Genomic DNA, 23548 nt, shown 5'->3' with positions numbered 1-23548 from the left:
TGTCAATGGAAAAAAAAGAAAGAAAAAAAAAAGAGAACCCGCGAATAGAGGAAGGATTTACCGTTGTTTTCATCTATACACTCCCAATGTTCTTTTTTACGGAAGGTTTAAAGGGTAGTAGGAAATATATAACGCATTATGTAACGTGACGTAACGTAACGTAACATGTAACGTACAGCAACAAAAGAGCAGTTGGCTGAGTAGAAAACGAGATGTCGGCGCGTGAGTAATACAATCTCCCCAATTGTCATATTATGGTTATTATTCATTTTTTACAACAAATGAGACATCAAAACACTCAAAAGTGTTTAAAACTATCAAGTGGAAGAATAAAATTCCAAAAGGAAAAGCGGTAATAGAGGAAATATTCACCCTAATTGAATTAAAGATCATGAAATACTGGTATTAAGAACTACTGATCATAGTGTTCACATGTGGGAGGATTTATTTTTCAATAATCAAAGTCTTCCAGCAAGAATTTATATGAACAATATTCATTGAAACGTAATGTTTATTGGTTTATTATTTTTTTTCTGTAATTTTACTCAGTTTACTGTATATACTGTGAATTCCATGTATTTAGTTTTTGACCCGCAATTCCCTTTTACATACCTGATCCTAATCAATGAACTTTTTTTTTATCTTTTGATACTATGTGTAACCAAAATTGATATGTACTTGTCGTACTCTTTTATTTTCAGTTTAATTTGCTAGTCATTTGGTAACTCCTTTATTTTCTCTGCATACAATATTTGATGATGCATAGGATACGCTAAGATTAGGATAAGGTAATCCAGTAATATATTCCCTATTAAGCTGTCGGTTTCAACAATGCTAGATCATTGATTGTCAGCCTGTATGTCCGGAATACTGTAGAGCCTGTCTGGTTTCTAACATGCTTAATTTGGTACTTGTTTTACATTCACTTATCTTCTATTTATTTAGTGTGTATTCCCTTTTGGTAATGATCATCAACAGGTGAAAAGATTAATAATACGCTAAGCACATAAGAGAGTGAGTTCTGCCCACCTTAGTTATACATGATGACATGTCACTAATACCCTTCCATACATTAACTAATTGGTTTCCTCCAGTACGTTTTGATAAGTTTTCTCTGAAGGCCCGGTTCAGGCACATGGTTATCCCGCGTCCTTTCTCTAGGTTTAAAGTGTTCTGGCAATACAGAAATACATAAATATTTTAGTCCTCATTGGTCTCTGGTTATAAAAATTAACATTACTGGTCACATTAATTGATAAAAAAAATATGGTTCTCTAATTTTCCTCCATATCTGAGTATCATGCGTTGATCACATTAACTCCATGGTTTCCTGGTGTTTGGGTTCCATTACATACTACTTTCTAATAGGATCTTGGAGATACACTTATATTGTTGACCTAATCCTGTGGTTTACTGTGGTTTGGTTCCATTCCACACTACTCTAATAGGACCCACTATAATCCCTTGGTATTGTTGACCTTGTCTTTAATGAATTAGGTACAATATTATAATATATTTGCTCGATAAGATCATTTTATTTCAGGGGAAAGTATATCTATTTTTTTTTTTTTGTCTTTTTTGTTGGTGTTATTGACAGCTTGACTTACTCCTTTGTGATTGTATTTCTTCCTTTACGAGGAATACCTAATTTTTTTTTTTCGCCATTCATAGTGTGGATGGGATCGAACATTTGGGTAGAAAAAAAATGTGATGAGTGTATTATTTTTTTTTATAGAGCCTGTGTATGGGACAAACTGAATTGTCGAATGTTGAAACATTCAATCATACAAATACAAAATACGAAAAAGTAAAGAAAAACATGTAAAAACAATATGGAATAATGTCAGTTTGTCACTTCATATTTATAGTTTATAGCACTAGCGCACTTGGGTGTCCCTCACGCCACCTGTGAGGAGCCAGCTTTACCTGCTGCGTGCTCATGTTCTCCACTCTCCTCTTCCTCACCTCTTTCTCTTTCTTTCTGGGGATAATTCAGACAAGTTATAGTACACACATATGGCATACATGATAATAATAATAATAATAATAATAATAATAATAATAATAATTGTCTTGTCCTATCTTTGCTCATTTGCTGACTAAGAACAAGTTAGATTTTTACGATCATCTCATCTTCAAGTGTAACTACATTGATTTTCAGCGTCGTTTATATGCATTAACGAAAAGTAAAATTTATGGTTATGTGACTGTGAGCAGTTAACGAAGATATGCTGTATGACACAGGTAATAGAAGGAACCGTTGCAAGAAACGTAGCAGAAAGGTAATGGTATGCTTAGTAGGAAGAATGTGGCAATATTCACGCTAAAGGTAACAGTAACGTAGCAAAAACACACACACAAAAAAAACGCAATGACCTACTTGACCTACTCCTTTGTGATTGTATTTCTTCCTTTACGAGATAAAAAAGCAAGTTTTTTTTTTACACTTCATTGTCTTCGCATGCTCAAGGATATGAGTATGGGAAGGCTTAATCCCAGCAAAATTTTTCCACTCCGCCCGGGAATCGAACCCGGTCTCTCTCGGTTATGAGCCGAGTGTGCTAACCACTGCACCACGAAGCCACCCCCCCCCCCTCCCCCCCGATTATCAGAAAGGTTGTGGGAATATGCACATTAAAGGTACCAATACATAGCATTGGCGTAATGGGATGTAGTAAAAGGGTTCTTAAAAGGTGATGGGGACGTGGTAACTAGGTAGTAGAAACGTACATATGATCCACAGGACGTTGCAATATTATTATTATTATTATTATTATTATCATGTATGCCATGTGTGTGTACTATAACTTGTCTGAATTATCCCCCTCATCCAGAATTAAGATGCATTTTAACAATGTTATTATTATTATTATTATTATTATTATTATTATTATTATTATTAATATTATTATTATTATTATTATCATGTATGCCATATGTGTGTACTATAACTTGTCTGAATCCCTCTCATCCAGAATTAAGATGTATTTTTAGAGTGTAATTCAAAATTTATTGTGTTCATGTAATGGTTTAACTATTCAGACTGGATTAAGTTTGGATTTAACACAAACGAAAAATAATCGACCTGCATTAAGCTAATATAAGATTTTGGCATGTTAGTTTCTCACTAGATATCAATAAAAATCATAAAATCCTATTCATTTTAACTATTCCTTATATAAAGACTATCGCGGTGGTAGTTTAATTCTTTATCTTGACGCCCGGAAAAACGCGGGAAAGGGGGGAGGGGGTGCAGATGTATCCCGCCGAATACCATTCCACAGCTTTCACAGAGTTTTTCTGCATTGTTAGCTCGTGGTGAAGAACACTCATGGACGGAAGGAGAGATGTGAAACGTCTCCCACAATGTTTAAACAAAGAGTCATCTCCACGGCGGTCACTGTCGACGCACGACCGACACGATCCACTAAACGACTTTCGTCTCCCACACTGTTTACATAAAGCATTGCTTCTCATTCTCACGAGAAATATACCATCATCCCGCAACAGAGACGAGTCAACACCGTGACGTTAAGCCGTTCCCCACCAGGGCTCAGCTTTGTTCGCCTAACGCGGGAGAGTGGGAGATACCTAACACATCTGCTAGAAGGGCGGAAGCAGGTGTGTAGCGAATTTTACGTAACGACTTTCCCATCATCGCCATCTTCCATAGTATATTTTCAACTGTGACAGTGTTTGCACGTGTTACCATAAGCCAACTCCCCGTCATTCATATAATTTCTTTTTCTTCCTTTCTCTTTGTCCTTTTTCACCTTAGTCTTCTCTCTCTCTCTCTCTCTCTCTCTCTCTCTCTCTCTCTCTCTCTCTCTCTCTCTCTCTCTCTCTCTCTCTCTAGATTTTGGCATGTTAGTTTCTCACTAGATATCAATAAAAATCATAAAATCCCACTAATTTTAACTATTCCTTATATAAAGACTATCGCGGTGGTAGTTTAATTCTCTATCTTGACGCTCGGAAAAACGCGGGAAAAGGGGGAGGGGATGCCGATGTATCTCGCCGAATACCATTCCACAGCTTTCACAGAGTTTTTCTGCATTGTTAGCTCGTGGTGAAGAACACTCATGGACGGAAGGAGAGATGTGAAACGTCTCCCACAATGTTTAAACAAAGAGTCATCTCCACGGCGGTCACTGTCGACGCACGACCGACACGATCCACTAAACGACTTTCGTCTCCCACACTGTTTACACAAAGCATTGCTTCTCATTCTCACGAGAAATATACCATCATCCCGCAACAGAGACGAGTCAACACCGTGACGTTAAGCCGTTCCCCACCAGGGCTCAGCTTTGTTCGCCTAACGCGGGAGAGTGGGAGATACCTAACACATCTGCTAGAGGAGGGTGGGATGCGGTGGGGGGGGTGAAGGGCGGAAGCAGGTGTGTAGCGAATTTTACGTAACGACTTTCCCATCATCGCCATCTTCCATAGTATATTTTCAACTGTGACAGTGTTTGCACGTGCTACCATAAGCCAACTCCCCGTCATTCATATAATTTCTCTTTCTTCCTTTCTCTTTGTCCTTTTTCATCTTCGTCTTCTCTCTCTCTCTCTCTCTCTCTCTCTCTCTCTCTCTCTCTCTCTCTCTCTCTCTCTCTCTCTCTCTTCTCTTTCTCCCTCCTTTTCTTCTCTTGCTTTCTTTTTCTCCTCTCTCTTCTTCTCCTTTTCTCCTCTCTTCTCCTTTTCTCCTTTTCTCTCTCCTTCCTCTTTTCTCTCTCCTTTATCCTCTCTTTCTCCTTTCTTCTCTTTCTCTTTTCTCTTCCTCTCCTTTTCTCCTCTTTTTCTCTCTCTCCTTTTCTTAACATAACTTTGTGTTTTTTGTGTACTTAACGTATATGCTTAACCTCAAACTCTATGTTTAACATGTGTGCGGTTACTTATACATCATCTTCCCCAAAATAAAAAGATACAGTTACTATACTTTCTTTCTCAAAGACAGAGTTTTAATGTACACAACACAACTTTGTGTACTTGATTAATCTCAAACTCTTATTTACCATGTGCGTGTGTGTGTGTGTGTGTGTGTGTGTGTGTGTGTGTGTGTGTGTGTGTGTATGCAAAGCTAACAGGTAACAAAGGCGTAACTGTTAAGTATAGCATCTCAGCATGGCGTCACTACTTCACCCTACACGCTCCCTCTAAGACAGAACGAGGCATGGCGCAGCCCATGTCTCGCCGCTCCCGGACTCGTCACCTCCCACCAACCGCACCATAGCACATCCCTCGCTCCCTCCCCATAGCCTGTCACTGCCGATCCCTCTCTGTCCCGCCCCACGCTCCCTTACCCCCGCCAAATCAAGCCGCTATGACAGGGGTCACTACCGATTTCTTTCCGCCCCGCCACTCTCCGTCCCACCCCACGCCCCGACGCTCCACTCTCCGTCCCGACGCTCTCCACCCCGCCCCACGCCCCGCCAAATCAAGCCGCTATGGCATAGGATACTACGGATGTCTTTCCGCCCCCGCCCCACGCTCCCGTGCCCCGCCAAATCAAGCCGCTATGGCATAGGATACTACGGATGTCTTTCCGCCCCCGCCCCACGCTCCCTTGCCCCGCCAAATCAAGCCGCTATGGCGTAGGATACTACGGATGTCTTTCCGCCCCCGCCCCACGCTCCCTTGCCCCGCCAAATCAAGCCGCTATGGCATAGGATACTACGGGTGTCTTTCCGCCCCCGCCCCACGCTCCCTTGCCCCGCCAAATCAAGCCGCTATGGCGTAGGCTACTACGGATGTCTTTCCGCCCCGCCCCACGCTCCTTGCCCCGCCAAATCAAGCCGCCATGTCATCGGTTACTACGGCTGTCTTTCCGCCCCCGCCCCACGCTCCCTTGCCCCGCCAAATCAAGCCGCTATGGCGTAGGATACTACGGATGTCTTTCCGCCCCCGCCCCACGCTCCCTTGCCCCGCCAAATCAAGCCGCTATGGCATAGGATACTACGGATGTCTTTCCGCGCCCGCCCCACGCTCCCTTGCCCCGCCAAATCAAGCCGCTATGGCGTAGGATACTACGGATGTCTTTCCGCCCCCGCCCCACGCTCCCTTGCCCCGCCAAATCAAGCCGCTATGGCGCAGGACAATCAAGCCGGTATGGCAATATTATAACTACTAAGGTCAACTCACGACCGGCCTAAAATTCTTGCCTATTCGCGCAACCTCCCCGTGACGTACTATCACCTCCACTTCTACCTGATCCACCACTGAGTGAAAAGGCGTATATGCTTGACCGATGAGTTTAGCCTCCCGGGAGTGTGCTGAAGGTCTGACCCCAGGTCACTTCCTTCACGGCCAGGATGGAAATTGCCCTGGCTCATAGCCCACCTTGCCTGGCTGTCCGGTCCCCCTCATCCCGCGCTCTTGTGTGCTACACACAGCTGACAGCTGATCCACTCATTCCTCATTTTTTAAATTATATTAATTATATGGAATCTATCTATTCAACCCTTATATTGAAAGTAAATATACACAGAATGTATAAAGTTTCGTATAAGCAGAGAGAGAGAGAGAGAGAGAGAGAGAGAGAGAGAGAGAGAGAGAGAGAGAGAGAGAGAGAGAGAGAGAGAGAGAGAGAGAGAGAGAGAGAGAGAGAGAGGTATTAATGACTCAGTTTATGTTTTATTTGATTTTACTTGACAGGCACCAACGCGTTGCCAATGAAGAATATATTAGCAGTTTTACTCGTCAAAATCGGTGTTCCTCAGGGTAGAGGTCTTGTTCCTCTTTCATTTTCATTTTCTGTACTTGTAATATCTGGCGTGGCATTTCCTTTCATTGAATGGCCTAAATCGATTATTCTTCTGCAATCTCTCCTGTTTTTGATCCTCAAAGTAGGCCTCTTGTGGCAACTCATTTGAATGCAAATCTTGACATGATTTTTTTCTTGGTGTCAGCGTTGTTGCATAAAATTACACCCTGCCAAGATCATTTTAGTCGCTCAAGGACAACCAAATAATCAATTTTTGAAAGTTAAAATTAATTTTAGTATTATTAGACTCCAAATTGACTTTTGAGTATCACATTAGTAAAACTGTTCCACGAATATCCCTGAAGGGCGCTCTGTTAAGGAATTGCCGCTCCACATCATCTTAAATTTTAGATCGCTCTTTTAACTTAATAAATTTCAACAACCCAATCTCAGCATGCCACTTTGCCATTCTTGAAGGCGGAAGTGAATTCTAATGGGCACCCCTCACATGATGCGTTACCAACTCAATTTCAGCCTATTCGATGAACACGCCATTATTTACAATTCCATGAGCGTGCTTTTCAAAAACGTTTTTGAGCAATTAATATTTTCAAAAACGTTTTTGAGCAATTAATATTTTTTTCACTTCTTCTATCCCCAATTTCATTAAAATGTGTAATGTGCTTCAGGATGAGATAGTTATTTTGTTGGCATTGGAAAGTTCAAAACAAACGTCATCAGCAATCTGTTTCCTCATAAGGTATTATTCGTGTCCCACCTTTTCCTTTTTTATTCTCCATATTTTACGGTCACATATTTTTCATATCGATGTCTGCTCATCGAGGGGACTGTATGAATCTATACTAGTTTTACATTTTTCCTTGACGCCCTTTCATAGACATCAAGGTAGAGACTCGTTTCATTAACGTTGCTCAGACTTGAACAATAATATTTTAATTCTGGGTGTTTTTTGGTGGTTTTAACATGGAAATAGTATTTTTCTCCGGAAATCACATAATGATTGATTTTTCAATGCCTTTCGTGGACCCGTCGGGTGGGGGAGCATATTTAAACTACTCCAACCGAACTTTACATACCAAAATCTCTAACGGAGGGGCTCCCCCCCCCCCACCCCCTCGACCCCATCATGTATATACGACTTATTTCTGCGAGGAGGTATTTCTCGCAACACCGGCTGGACCACCGCCGCGACCGCTGCCAGAAAAGGCTGCGCTTTCATGAATATTATTCCCTATTTTCAACAATAAAAAAAATAGTCCTTGAATTTGATTTAATAAGCGTTTACATGATTGAAGAACTTTTGTAGAAAAGATATATGAAGAGCTAGTGATGTGTCATAAGATAGGTAATGGAAGACTGGCACATTAAAAAAAACGAACCTTAACCGACATCATTTTTTTTTACATCAAAGGACACGGCTCAAGGGCAACAAAAAGAGTACAAAAAAAAGCCCGCTACTCGCCGCTCCCATAATAGATAAAAGTAAAGAGTAGCCAAAAGAGAGGTCAAATTCGGGTGGAGAGGTGTCTTGATACATTCTTCTTGAAAGAGGTCAAGAGTCAAGGTCAAGGAGGAAATACAGATGAAGGAAGGCTGCTCCAGATTTATTTATTTATTTATTTATTTTTTTTACAGAATAGGAGACAGTTCAAGGGCGTGAAAAAAGAAAACAATAATGAAAAAAAAGTCCGCTACTTACTGCTCCTGAATAGAGTACAGAGGAGTGGCCAAAAAGATAGGTCAATTTCGGGGGGGAGAGGTGCCCAGATACCCTCTACTTAAAAGAGTTCAAGTCGTAGGTAGGAGATACAGATGAAGGAAGATTGTTCCAGAGTTTACCAGCGTGAGGGATGAAAGAGTGAAGATGCTGGTTAACTTTTGCATAAGGGATTTGAGCAGTATAGGGATAAGCTTGATTAGAAAGTCGCGGGAGGGGGGGAGGCATGAAGTTAGCAAGTTCAGAAGAGCAGTTAGCGTGAAAATATCGATAGAAGATAGAAAGAGAGGCAACATCGCGACGGAATTTAAGAGGTAGAAGACTATCAGTTAGAGGAGGAGAGCTGATGAGACGAAGAGCCTTAGACTCCACTCTGTCCAATAGAGCTGTGTGAGTGGAGCCCCCCCACACGTGAGATGCATACTCTATACGAGGGCGGACAAGGCCCCTGTATATGGATAGCAACTGTGCGGGGGAGAAGAACTGGCGGAGACAATACAGAACGCCCAACCTCAAGGAAGCTGATTTAGTGAGAGAAGAAATATGAAGTTTCCAGTTAAGATTTTGAGTTAAGGATAGACCGAAGATATTTAGGGTTGAAGAAGGTGAGAGCTGAGTGTTGTCGAAGAATAGGGAATAGGTGTTTGGAAGATTGTGTCGAATTAATAGGTGGAGAAATTGAGGGACACAAGGTTCCTTCTTCCCCAATCGGAAATGATAGCACGGTCTGAGGTTAAGCGTTCTGCAGCCACCAGTCTGGAGTCATGTACTTCCTGTTGGGATGGTCTTCTATTGAAAGAAGTTGAATAATGCAGAGTGGAGTCGTGGGTGTATGAGTGGGCAGGACAGTTTGTTATGGAAAGAAGATCATCAATGAATAACAGGAAGAGGGTGGATGATAGGACAGAGCCCTGTAAAACACCACTGTTAATAGGTTTAGGGGAAGAACAATGACCGTCTATCACCCCAGAGATAGAACGGCTGGAAAGGAAACTGGATATGAAGGAACAGAGAGAGGGATAGAATCCGAGAGAGGGCAGTTTAGAAAGCAAAGACTTGTGCCAGACTCTATCGAAGGATTTCGATATACCTAGGGCAACAGAGGAAATTTCACCGAAACGGCTAAGAGAGGATGACGATGAGTCAGACTGTTAAGAGAGCAAGAAGGTCACCAGTAGAACGCCCCTTGCGGAACCCATACTGGCGAACAGATAGAAGGTTAGAAGTGGATAGGGAAGTTAAGCTATAGGGCGGTAGTTTGAGGGATTTGAACGGTCATCCTTCTTAGGCACAGGCTATACCAGTGGTATTCATTGCGCGGCTCGCGAGCCGCTGGCGGCTCGCAATGACTCAATTCACGGCTCTCGAAAAATATATAAATTAATTAATAAAAAAAATACATAGAAAAATAATTTAATAATTTATCAAGAAAGATATATATTTTCATGAGGTGAGATGGAAGACAAAGTCACAGTAAGCGATAACATTCTAACATCCCTGCCCTAGTCGTACAGAAATCATACGTGTCTACTACGGGAAAACTGATCAGCGACACGTCTACGTAGTTCTAGGCCGCGCGAAATCATACGTGTCTAATACGGGAAACATCAGCGACACGTCTAGCTCTAGGCCGCGCGTCGGTGGTCTCCCCGAATCAGTTGAGTTAAACCTTTCGGGGAGACTGGACGTATTGCGTTACTCTTACTCCTGGAGATTTGTGTTTGAAATTAGGCAACAGATATTTGAGACTGCGGCAACATATATGAAAGTAAGGGCTTAACTGTTGCTGCTTGTGGAAGGTAGCTGCATTTACTATATTGCACTTGCAGCCCAGTACTACTTAATTTAATTAGTTGAGTTACGCTAACTTGCAGTAGCTGCGGCTCTCTAAATCAATGTGTTTAACCAAAGTGGCTCTCTTGCAAAAATTAGTGAATAACACTGGGCTATACGAAGGGGTACTTCCAGCAGGAAGGAAAGGTAGATGTTGATAGGCAGAGACGAAAGAGTTTGACCAGGCAGGGTGTCAGCACGGAAACACAGTTTATAAGGACAATAGGAGGCACTCCATCAGGTCCATAAGCCTTCTGAGAGTTGAGGCCAGAGAGGGCACATAAACCATCACTCTCAAAAATCTTAATAACACGCATAAAGAAGTTAGAGGGGGGATGGGTAAGAGGAATATGCCCAGAAACGTCCTGGGTGGAGTTCTTACATAAAGTTTGAGCGAAGAGCTCAGCCTTAGAGATAGATGAGACGGCGGTGCTGCCGTCAGGGTTAAGGAGAGATGGGAAAAAGGAAGAAGTTAAATTAGAGGAGATACTTTTGGCTAGGTGTCAAAAGTCTCTGGAAGAAACAGAGAAAGCAGGATGGTGACATGTTCTATTTATGAAAGAGCTTTTAGTAAGTTGAAGAATAGATTTGGCACAGTTCCGGGCTGAAATATAAAGATCAAGGTTAGCAGGAGTGCGAAGGTTCTGGTACCTTTTGTGAGCTGCCTCTCTATTTTTAATAGCACGAGAACAAGCATGATTAAACCAAGGCTTTTAAGCATGAGGAGTAGAGAAAGAACGTGGAATGTATGCCTCCATTCCAGAGACAATCACCTCTGTGATGTGCTGGGCACACACACAGAGAGGGGTCTCTCTCCTGGAAGCAGTAATCATTCCACGGGAAATTGGAAAAGTACATCCTCAGGTCGTCCCACCGACCTGAAGCAAAATGCCAGAAACATCGCCTCTTCGGTGGGTTCAGAGGATGTACAGGAGCAATAGGACAGGATACAGAAATAAGGTTGTGATCGGAGGAGCCCAACGGAGAGAACAGTTTAACAGAGTAAGCAGAAGGGTTAGAGATAAGGAAGAGGTCTAGTATGTTGGGCCGGTCTCCAAGGCGGTCGGGAATACGTGTACGGTGCTGAACCAACTGCTCTAGGTAGTTGAAGAGAGCAAAGTTGCAGGCTTGTTCACCAGGCTGGTCAGTGAAAGAGGATGAAAGCCAAAGCTGGTGGTGAACATTGAAATCTCCCAAGACGGAGATTTCAGCGAAGGGAGAGTGGGTCAAGATGCGCATCAAGGAATTTTACAAAGTTAGTAGAGTTAGGTGAGAGATAGACAGCACAGATGTATTTAGTAATAGAATAACAATGAAGTCTTAGCCAGATGGTGGAAAATTCAGAAGAGTCAAGGTCGTGGGCACGAGAGCAAGTGATGTCGTTGCGCACGTAGGCGGAACATCCAGCTTTGGATTGAAATTTAGGAAAGAGATAGTAGGAGGGAACAGAGTAGAGATTGCTTTCAGTAGCCTCAGAAACCTGTGTTACGGTGAGGAAGAGAAGGTGAGGTTTAGAGGAAGAGAGATGGTGTTCCACAGAATGGAAATTATAACTAATACCGCGAATGATGCAGAAATTGATAAGGAGGAGGTTTGAGGAGCTATCAGGACACCTCTCAAGTCGGCAGTCAGAAGGGGAGTCCTCCCTAGGTGAATTTATTGTCCCCCCTCCAGGCGAGGACTCCGAGGCAGTTCGTGTATGTGCCATTTTGAATTTTAAATTTGGGGAAAAGGTGTGTATGTGAATGTAGTGTGGTGTAGAAAGAGAGAGGATCTATCTTTAAAGAACATGCTGAACTACTCTCTGGTGTTGATGAGACAAAAGGGAAACGGTTAGTGAGGACATGGGAAGGGTCTTTGAAGGGCTTCAGCACCCTCCTCGCTTCCCATATAACCTTACCGGGAGTAGCTTACGCCCGTTCGGTAGGTGTCTTGAATGGAGATGCTGGTTAACTCTTGTATAAGGGGTTTGAACTGAATAGGGATGAGCATGAGTAGAAAGTCGTGTGCAGCGGGGCCGCGGGAGGGGGGAAGGCATGCAGTTAGCAAGTCCAGAAGAGCAGTCTGCATGAAACTATCGATAGAAGATAGAAAGAGATGCAACACGGCGGCGGAGTTTAAGAGGTAAAAGACAATCAGTAAAAGGAGAAGAGCTGATGAGATTATACTCCATTCTGTCCAGGAGAGCTGTGTGAGTGGAGCCCCCCCCCCCACACACACACACATACACACACGTGAGCTGCATACTTCATACGAGGGCGGACAACGCCCCTATATATGGAGAGCACCTGTGCGGGGAAGAAGAACTAGCGGAGACGATACAGAACTCCCAACCTCGAGGAAGCTGATTTAGTAAGAGAGGAGAAGGGAAGTTTCCAGTTGATATTTTGAGATAAGGATAGACCGAGGATATTTAGTGTTGAAGAAGGTGACAGCTGAGTGTTATCGAAGAATAGAGGATAGGTGTTCGGAAGATTATGTAGAGTCGATAGGTGGAATTTTTTTTTTTTTTTTTTTAAGGCATTGAAGGCTACAAGGTTCCTTTTCCCCCAATCAGAAATAAAGTTAAGCGTTCAGCAGCCTCCTCTCTGGAGTCTTGTAATTTCTGTTGAGAGGGTATTCTGTTGAAATAAGTTGAATAATGCAGAGTGGAGTCATCAGCGTATGAGTGGATAGGACAGTTTGTTATGGAAAAAAGATCATTGATGAATAACAGGAAGAGAGCGGGTGATAGGACAGAACCCTGTGGGATACCACTGTTGATGGGTTTAGGGGAAGAACAGTGACCGTCTACCACTCCAGAGATAAAACGGACGGAAAGGAAACTGGAGATAAAGGAACAGAGAGAGGGATATAATCCGAAAGAGGGCAGTTTATAAAGCAAAGACTCTTGCCAGACTCTATCGAAAGTTTTTGTTATGTCTAGCGCAACTGAGAAAGTTTCACCGAAACGGTTAAGAAAGGATAACCAAGAATCAGTTAATAGAGCAAGAAGATCGCCAGGTGAACGCCCCTTGCGGAACTCATACTGGGGACCAGATAAAAAATCATAAGTGGGAAGGTGCTTTTGAATTTTCCGGTTAAGGATTGATTCAAAAGCTTTAGATAGGCAGGAAAGTAAAGCTATAGGGTGGTAGTTTGAGGGATTGGAACGGTCACCCTTCTTAGGCACAGGCTGTATGAATGCATACTTCCAGCAGGAAGGAAAGGTAGATGTTGACAGTCAGAGGCGAAAGAGTTTGACCAGGCAGGGTGTCAGCATGGAGGCACAGTTTTTTAAGGACAATAGGAGGCACTCCATCAGGTCCATAAGCCTTCTGAGAGTTGAGTCCGGAGAGGACGTAGAAAACATCATTCCGAATAATCTTAGTAACAGGCATAAAGGAGTCAGAGGGGGGATGAGTAGGAGGAATATTTGTTACAGAAAGTTTTAGCGAAGAGTTCAGCCTTAGAGATAGATGAGACGGCGGTGCTGTCGTCAGAGTTAAGAAGAGGAGAGGAAGATGAAGAAGACATATTTTTGGCTAGGTGCCAGAAGTCCCGAGAATAATTAGAAAAAGCAAGGTTTTGAGATTTGCTATGGATGAAAGAGGTTTTGGTTAGTCGAAAAATAGATCTGGCACGATCTCGGACGGAAATGTAAAGATCATGGTTAGCGGGTTTGAAGGCTCCTTGTGTCCAATCCCTTATGGAATAGATAACTAGTAACCCTTCTGCTCGTAAACTCTGGAACAGCCTTCCTTCGTTTGTGTTTCCTCCCTCTTACGACTTGAACTCTTTCAAGAAAAGAGTATCAGGACACCTCTTCACCCGAAATTGACCCCTTTCCTGGTTTATCGTTTTGGCTTCTTTTGATGGAGCAGCGTCTAGCGGGTTTATATCTTCCTGTTTTTGTTTCTTGCCCTTGAGCTGCCTCCCTTGTTGTGAAAAAAATATTTATTAAACTTTAATTCATTCACTTATATGTTCTAAGGCTTTACCGATACGATAATGCAAGTTGCATACAAGGTAGGCCCCATTTACTTAATTTATGATTGCGACAATATATGCTAAATGAATACCAAGACACACACACACACACACACACACACACACACACACACACACACACACACACGCGCGCGCGCGCACAGAAACTCATTGAAACACCAAATATCGTAAACATGCAGGACTACTAACCTGTCAAGTATTGCCTCTTGCAGGACCTTACTGATGATGCCCTTGGAAAGTACTAAAGGCGACCACATATCGAGCGGGATGCCCATGTACTGGGCCCACTGATTCTTGTCTTTGGTAAGGAAAAGACAGGTATTAGTCTTTCGTGTGTGTGTGTGTGTGTGTGTGTGTTAATAGGGAAACTCTTAAGAAAGTTTGAGTAGCATGTTGCGTTTAGTTGTTCATCGTCATCCAGCATGCCTGGAACTTCAATTGTAGTATGTTCTACAATTGAAGTTCCAGGCATGCTGGATGACGATGATGAGGGGCATTATTTTGGTTGCATGAGGAAAGGACATAAATAATCAGTTAAAACATTCGCATTTTGAAACTAAAAACATTCTCCATGGTTGCGTAGTCTATCTCATGAAGTTGGGAATATAAGCTATTTTGGGGATAAAATGGTACATCTGGCAGTGGTTGGGGGCTTCGTGGTGCAGTGGTTAGCACACTCGGCTCACAACCGAGAGAGCCCGGGTTCGATTCCCGGGCGGAGTGGGAAAATTTGGTCGGCTTTTCCGATACCCTACGCCCCTGTCCACCCAGCAGTGAATGGATAGCAGGTATTAATCGGGGGTTGTGTCCAGTCTCCTGGGATCTGTCCCCTTCTCCAATAATTCCTTCCCCTTCTGTCTCTCTCCGGCATATGACCACAGATGTTGCGCCGACTAAACGATACTTTTTGGCAGTGGCTAGAGGCGGGCGGCCATTGATATACGAGGGGTAGTACCTCAGTTTTGTGACAGCATCTTGGACACAATTATCCATATAAAGGTGAAAATTCTTGGTGTTACTATGACAGCTAAAGCAGCATAGAAAATACCATACTCTCATGAAACAATTGAACTTTACGTTGCCCCCCAAAAAACATTGGAGGAGTTCATGTACATTCGGCAGGTGCTGCCCGAGTGGTCAGCGTGCTGGTGTGATGAATCAGGTGATCTAGGTTTGAGTTCCACCGATGCAGGCTGACAGTTTTCACCCATCGCTGAGTGGTGAAAGATTATCCACATGCTGCCTAGAATTTTAATCGACTCCAACTTCAGCGACTTCAGTCAACAGGAGCACTGGGGGCCCCATGGGACAAACAAGAATCATGTATCACGGCAGTCACTATAAATATAATTCGTCTGCGCCACTAACGGTCTGGGGTCGTCCAAGAGAAAGCTCAAAGAAATCTAACGGCGCTGGAATTTCTTGGCAGATGTCTACAAGGACGAACACATTACCTAGCACTACAAGATCTGGCTGAAGTGCCATTTATTTTTATTTCACAGTGAAATTTAAGTATAAAATGGTCACCTGGAACACTACTTGTATGAGACGGGAAAGCTTTACGATTAAGGCTTGGAGATAACGCCTCAAGGAACATGATAAAATGTGCTCAATGATCTCTCGAAAAGCTGCCAAAGAGCAACAAAAAAAAAGTGCCTTTAAATAGATTGAACGGCTGGGGAGTTCTGACAAAACCTATCAACAACGAGGAAGGTTTCGAATTCTGATACCTTGTGCAAATGCTCACTTGGTAGGAGGGGCCAAGTACCATATAACTACCTAGAATGCATGATAATTATGCAAAAAAATATGCTTACAAATATATATTATTCACCCGTACTGAACACCACTGAGTGCCGGGGATCGAACCCGAGCATTCTGAGTAGAAGTTAGGGCAGCATACCAACTATGCCACCGATGAGCATTAGCGCCTTTCCGAATGTATTAACTTGATATCTTTTTGTTATTGTTTACGCTCCGCCTGTGGCGTCGGTGGGCTTACTTGATGGGGGCTAATGGTCGACCCCAGCCCGCTATGGCGCAGGCAAGTGTTTATAGTGCAGCCATGTAGCTTGGCCCATGCTGTCCCCCTGAACCCGCGTATCCCTGGACGCTGCGCCCGACGCTGACCATTCAAATAGCGTCTCAATGTCAAGCTCGACAATGAAATGGACCGGTGCCCCCCGCCTCACACACTCACTGTCTTCGCGATTTCAATGCATCTGTCGGGACAAAGAGAGCTGGTTACGAAATATGTGTTGGTCCCCATGACTCTTGCACAAGAAAGGTAAACAGCCGCTGACTGAGGCTTACTGGTTCTTGGTCCCATAGACGCGAACTTCGCCTTTAAACTCGGTATAGCAATGCTGGTAGGGTAGTGTGGCAGAGAAGATCGATCACATCCTTGTTAGCACTCGTTGAATGATCTTCCAGAGCAGTATTTTTTTAACTGTTTCTTTTTTCAACTGACCAGGAATGACGTTGCAAAACTGAGCATACGCATCAGGTCCAAGAAAATATCAAGAAGCAATCCTCCTTGGTTCATATTTTGGAAACACGGACGAGGCACGTGCACAGGATTATACAGTAGCAGTTTCATATCAGTGCTTGGTGCACTGGAGGATCTGGGAGAGCTGAGGGGTATCTTTACACGAGAGACTTTTAAATCTGCCCAGGAGTGCACTGGAAAGCGTCCAAGGTCTAGAAGGGGAGGTGCTTTGAAGAACACATTGGAGAACAAAGAGGAGCATTGTGTTGCCAGGCTGGCTGGGGGCTCGAAGCGATACAGGATTTTGTCACTAGAACCCTTCAGAGAAGATATAAAGAGAGGAATGCCAGAGGTTTCGCTGAGGATGTTAAGGATTGTCTAAATGCAAACGACCTTAGACCTGCCTTCCTAGATCTGAAAAAGTTTTGCTACACACCCACATCTCAGACGAGCACTATCAGAACAGGTGATGGGCCGATAGTATCAGGTGAGGATCGGTAGCGGACTCTCGAGCCGAGTGCTTTAGACAGTTATATACAGCAGAGTCTACAAGCGCACAGCTCCCTCTGGCTGGTCTGCAGATGGCGGTTGCTGATCGTCTCATCAGCTCTCCTCCTCTTACTGATAGTCTTCTACCTCTTAAATTCCGCCCCCATGTTCCCTCTCTTTCTCTCTTCTATCGATATTCTCACGCTGACTGCTTTTCTGAACTTGCTAACTGCATGCCTCCCCCACTCCCGCGGCCTCACTGCACACGCTTTTCTACTCAAGCTCATCCCTTAACTGTTCAAATCCCTTTCGCACAAGTTAACCAGGATTTTCACTCTTTTATCCCTCACGCTGGTAAATTCTGAAACAATCTTCCTTCATCTGTATTTCCTCCTGCCTACGACTTGAACTCTTTCAAGAGAAGGGTATCAGGACACCTCTCCTTCCGCAATTTACCTTTTTTTCGGCCATTCCTCTGGTCTCTTGTTAGGAGCAGTGAGTAGTATATATATATATATATATATATATATATATATATATATATATATATATATATATATATATATATATATATATATATATATATATATATATATATATATATATATATATATATATATATATATATTTTGAATGATAAGATACATTTTATACCTTGGTTAACAGGCGCCTTATAAGCGAGGAAGTTGAATGATTTTGTGATATGTCCCGACATATCCCGGTCGTTATTGGTAACATGGTGGTAGGCGAGAGCCCCCAGCCTCTCTGCGTGCTCCCTGAAGGCGAAGGACTGGTCTTCAACTGTTCCGTATCTTGCCTGTAGAAAAAAAAAAGTTAGCAAAGAAAAAATAAGATAATTCTTTAAAGCAACTGGTCAGTGGTCAAGAAGCCTACATATCGATCAATATCTCAGAGTGAATGGGGCCCGTCTCTTTCTCTGTGGTCTATGTTATTTATTTTGCATCATTTTTCTACGTCTTGGTGTATAGCGCCGATAGGCTTTCTTGCTGAGACCTTGTGGTCAGCAATATGGCCCAGCCCCTAACCATAACCATAAATGTGTATGATAGAGTAGGGGGGGGGGGAAATAAGTGGTGTTAAGAGTAAGGTAAGTTGAGGAAGTTATAGGAAGAAAAGTGAGAGATTGAAAGATGGCGGGCTGTCCGCCTTGCTTATTTACTGATGTACTTTATGCTGTGATGCGTTTTGTGTCGTTCTCAGTCAAGTGGTGTTGTTTTGTGTGTTCTTGTTAGCTTGATTGTGTTCGTTGTGCTTTTATGATGTATATTTCTTTATTGGTGGGCCTCTGTCTAGAATGATTGTTGTCCTTTGAAACCATGGGTGATTTTTGTGTATTCCATAATTGTCTATGATGTTCAAGAAGTGCAGGCTTTGTAAATTTGTCATTTTCTCAAATATTTTATGTGCTTGTGTGTAAAGATGGTAGTTTATTGGTTCTATCTTGGTTTCATCGTGCATTATTTTGGTGTCCTTGGTGTAAGGGAATGTCTCGTTATTGGCAAATCTCAATGCTTGGTTTTGGACCTGCTGTAGTTTATTTTTGCTTGACGCGCTTGTTGATGCTAGAGGTATTGGCGGGTATAGCAATATAGGTAGTATGTATGTTTTGATGAGGTGAAGTTTTATTTTAGTTGGTGTGTTCCTGAACCGGTAAAGTTCCGTTAGAGCTCCTGTTGCTTTGTTTCTTATTTCCTTGATGTGTTGTTCTATTCCAGCTATGTTGATTGTTAGTCCGAGGCCTTTGCCTTTTTCAGAGTATTCTTTTTGAGTTCTTTCAACTATTATGTTGTTTTCTTCTTTACTGCTAGTGGTATAATCTTAAATTTGTTGTTGTTTGTTTTTATTTTCCATTTCTTTTCGTATACGTTGTTGATTTTTTCTATTTCATTCTTTGTCGTGTTTGCCATGAGAGCTCTGGATTTCCCCGTATATCCTATTATTTGAGTTTTGTCATCAGCGTATTGTATGATATTGCAGTCTATGGCTGGTTCAGGGAGGTCATTTGTATATATGATATACAATGTAGGTGACAGTGCGCTCCCCTGTGGCACCCCTGCCGACAGTGGAAACGGAGGGCCTGTGTGGTTAGTTATTTTGATCTTTGCTTTTCTATTGATGAGGAAGTTGATGAGAATTATTTTGGTTATGTCCGGCATATCTAGGTGGGCTATCTTGTATTGTAATCCTTGAATCCAAACTTTATCGAAGGCCATGCTGACATCCCTTAGCATAAGGTAACAGTGGTTGTTTCTGGCCGTGTGGTAAGCTGTGGTCTCGTGTATGGCTGTGAGTGCTGTGTCGGTGCCTCTGTTGATCCTGAAGCCGTGGTGTGTCTTTAAGGATGTTTTTTGTTTCTAGTAATGCTCTCAGCCTGGGGTTGAATATTTTTTCCAGTACCTTGCCAGTTACTTCAAGCAGCGATATTGGTCTATAGTTTATTGGGTTTGTGCTGTCTGTATTTTCTTTTGGGATAAATTTGATTATTGCGGTTTTGAATTTATCTGGAAAGTATCCCATTGATAGTGTATGGTTGAAGATCCATTGTATTTTTGATAGTGCCCCTTCTTTAAGATTGTTTAGTATTATCTTGTTTATGTTAGTTATTCCTGGAGTGTTGTTTTTAAATGTTCTAATGGTTCTTTAAAGTTCGTTTGGTGATATATTTGGATATATCTGTATGGTCTCTCCCTCTCAGTCTGCCTATGTCAGAGCGGTGTGGCGCAGGCAAGTATTTATTGTGGTGCCTTCTTGATTGGCTCATGCTGCCCCCCCGAAGCTCATGTTCTAACCTTATTTCGAGATAATCTGGAGTCCTGGTCGATGGATGGTCTTCAGGAAGACATGTGGGTAGTCCTAGACCACTCGGAGATGACTGAAAAATTGCCAGCTTGTTTGTCGTGGCGGGCGGGACGGGAACCTGCGTCTTCTTGAACGCCGTGCCAGGACGCTGACGTCTAAGCCACCGCCTCTCCTAACTTATTTCAACGACTTATAAAGAAGGGTGGCGGTCATGCTCTTACAAACAAGCAGTTTGACCTTTTTTGGGCATCCTAAACATTTCTTTATAAAGCTAAGGAGTAAGTATACGGTAAAAGAAAATGAAATGGGAAAAATAAATACTATGCACTTTCCTCAAAAAAAGATAAAACATTTTTTAGATGTCAAATTAGATATTTTTTTTTTAGGGCTGAAACTCCCTTTTTTTCTAAAGCGTTCACGTACAGGTGCGAAGTGAGATGGATTGAGGCCTAACTGATTATGTAGTAAGAGGGTGAGAGTACACGGGCCTTGTCCCTGTTGATAACATCAGGCACGTGAACAAACGTTATCATTTCGAGAAATCGAACACGTGGTTCATTTTATAGTACACACACACACACACACACACACACACACACACACACACACACACACACACACACACACACACACACACACCCGAGATCCTGAGTCCCACTTCCAGGATCAGCTGTTTCGCCAGCCAGGTTGTTGTGATATAGGGCCGGGGTGATGTGCTTAAAAACTTAAAAAAACCTTGAGTGAGTTGAGTGAGGAGGACGAAGGGTCTCGGACATCGAGGGGAGGAGAAAGAAGGGTAACAAGGCGGAAAGTTCTAGAAGGAGCCGTGGGGGTCTTGGGGAGTGACAAGTTTTACGAAAACATAGAGCCTGCGTTCTCGGGGTTCGGTGGCGGTGGATGGAAACATCCGTATACGTATATACAACAGAGTACTGCTGGTGGAAAAGAAGTTAAATATGTGGATAGACAGAGTCAAGGTCATGAAAGAAGAGGATGTCCAAAGTAAGAGTGCATAGTGAAGTAAGATCTAGACTCTAGAGTAAGGAATCTAGAAGAAAGAGAGAAACTCCTGGCTCAGGAAAATGAGCAGTTGAAAGAGAAGCTAGGGAAATACGAAAGTATGGTGAAGGCAGGATTAGGAGTTGTACGTAAAGAAAATGAAGACCTGAAAGTGATAATAGATAAGGAGGAAAAACGAGTTAAGGAGGAAGTGCTGGGTGAAATGAAAACCTGGAAGGTAGAGCACGAAAAAGCTGATATAGATTTTAAGCAAGTAATTGAGAAGCAACTAAAAGAGGAAAAGGAAAACGTAGAAAAAAAAAAAAAAGATGGTCAAGGTCATTAAAAAGAATGAAGATTTAGTAAGAGATGTAGCAGATAAGAAAAAAATGTGTAATAATATTCGGAATGAAAGAGAAAAACATTACTTATACACCTAAAAGGGAAAAGGAAGAGCTGAAGTCAGTGAAGGATCTGCTGAAAAACTTAATGACGATGAAATTCGAGACCTAGAGGAGGAGGTAGAAGAAATCTATTGAATGGGCCCTTACATAGCGGGCAATCAAAACAAGTCACAAAAAGTAAGAGAAAAAATACTATACAGAACAACTAACCTAAGAGAAGTAGAAGAATGTAAGGATATATATATATATATATATATATATATATATATATATATATATATATATATATATATATATAAATATATTTTTATATATATATATATATATATATATATATATATATATATATATATATATATATATATATAAATGAAGAAGCAAGGAAGAAATGGAACGAACTTCTAGCAGGGACAAAAGAAAGGAATAATGTAAGATCTGTGGAGGAAAAAGAGGTATTTTTGGAGAATTCTGGGAGATCGTGTCAGAAAGTGGTACATAAGGGAGAAGGTGAAAGAGAGCGAAAGTTAGACAAGATCGACACAATTAAGGGATTGAGTGTGATGTACACAAATGTAGACGGAATAATATCTAGTAAGTTGGAATTGCAAGACTACCTACAAGAGAAGGAGCCCATGATAGTATGCTTAAGAGAAACTAAACTAAATAAAGACATTCGAATAATGTCTGATAAAAGAATACAATGTATGGAGGAAAGATAGAGTGGGCAAAGGTGGTGGAGGAGTGATGATAATGACAAAGAAGGAGTTATTAGTAAAATCAGTAGTATATGGAGAAGGAAAAGTAGAAATAGTGAGTGTAAATTTGGAGAACAAAAAAAGAGAAAGGATGACGATCACAACAACGTATGTACCACCTAGAACAAACTCATGGAGTAAAGAAGAACATGAAATCATGATTGAAGATACCATTCAGAGTTTAAGTAGAATACTCAAGGCAAACAGAAGAGTACTATTAGTTGGTGATTTTAATTGTAAAGAGGTAGATTGGGGGATGTTTAAAAGCGGTGGTGGAGATATAGCATGGGGGGGGAAAGATCGTTAAGATTGATGATGGAAAACTTGATGATGCAAAGGGTGAAGGAAAACACAGGATATAGAAGTGACGACGAACCGGCGAGACCGGACGTGGTGTTAACAAGAGGAATACACTTGAAGGATGAATTAAAGTACAGATGCCCTCTGGGAAAGAATGACCACGTGATCATAGAGATAGAAACGGAGGAGGAAGGAAGTGAAGAGGATGAATCATATAAAAGAAACAGGTTAAACTATAGGAAGGCAGACGTAGAAAATCTTAGGAAATATTATGGAGAGCTGGACTGGGATGAGCTTATGGGAACAAGTGAGGTGCAAGAAAAGTATGATATTTTAATGGAGGCATATAAAACAGGGGTTAAGAAGTTTGTACCAGAATACAGACCTAAAGAAAAGGGAAAAAAAAGGACTGGTTTAATGTAAGGTGTCCTAAGGCAAAATAACAAAAAGAGACAAAGCAAGGAAAATATAAAAAAAAAGGAATAAAGATTTTAAGGTAGCGAGAAATGAATACGTGAAAATAAGGAAGTAAGAGGAAAAAGGATATGAAAAGGATATTGTAGAAAATTGCAAGGAACAACCTAAACAATTTTATAGATTCATAAATGGAAAGATTGAACCAAGAGAAACAATTGACAGACTGAGGGATGGGAATGTGACAATCGATGATCCTAAAGACATGGCGGAGTTACTAAACAAAAAGTTCCAGCAAGTTTTTACTAATGAATCAATATTTAATGAGCCACAAGAAAACAAGATAAATTTTCATATGGAAGAAGTCACGGTAAACAAAGAGGAGATATATGAATTGTTAGGGGAGCTGGAAGAGAGGAAAGCTGTAGGACCGGATGGAGTCTCAGGGTATATATTGAAAGAATGCAAAAATGAGCTGGTTAGACCGATATATGACATCATTAAATGCTCAATAACAACTGATACAGTGCCTAAGGAGTGGCGGAGGGCCGAAGTGGTCCCCATAAAAGTGAAAGTGAGAAAGAAACAATGGACGCAATTTCTAGAGGAACA

At 42.0% G+C, this 23548-nt stretch overlaps 1 protein-coding gene across 1 annotated transcript in view; it reads right to left on the bottom strand.

The window, feature by feature from the left end:
• The window catches only part of LOC126991708 (hyaluronate lyase-like), a 99806-nt gene that overhangs the window by 63527 nt on the left and 12731 nt on the right, over window positions 1-23548 (bottom strand). The window contains exons 2-3 of the mRNA XM_050850413.1: window positions 17899-18061; window positions 14457-14565 (exon numbers count right to left, since the gene is read on the bottom strand). The gene's annotated coding sequence lies outside the window, so the exon portion shown is untranslated. The remainder of the gene's footprint in view (window positions 1-14456; window positions 14566-17898; window positions 18062-23548) is intronic.

The sequence above is a fragment of the Eriocheir sinensis genome, unplaced genomic scaffold, assembly GCF_024679095.1.
Source record: "Eriocheir sinensis breed Jianghai 21 unplaced genomic scaffold, ASM2467909v1 Scaffold324, whole genome shotgun sequence".
In the NCBI taxonomy this organism is placed as follows: Eukaryota; Metazoa; Arthropoda; class Malacostraca; order Decapoda; family Varunidae; genus Eriocheir; species Eriocheir sinensis.
The sequence above is the reverse complement of the archived record's forward strand: the minus strand, read 5'-3'. Positions and strand labels throughout refer to the sequence as shown.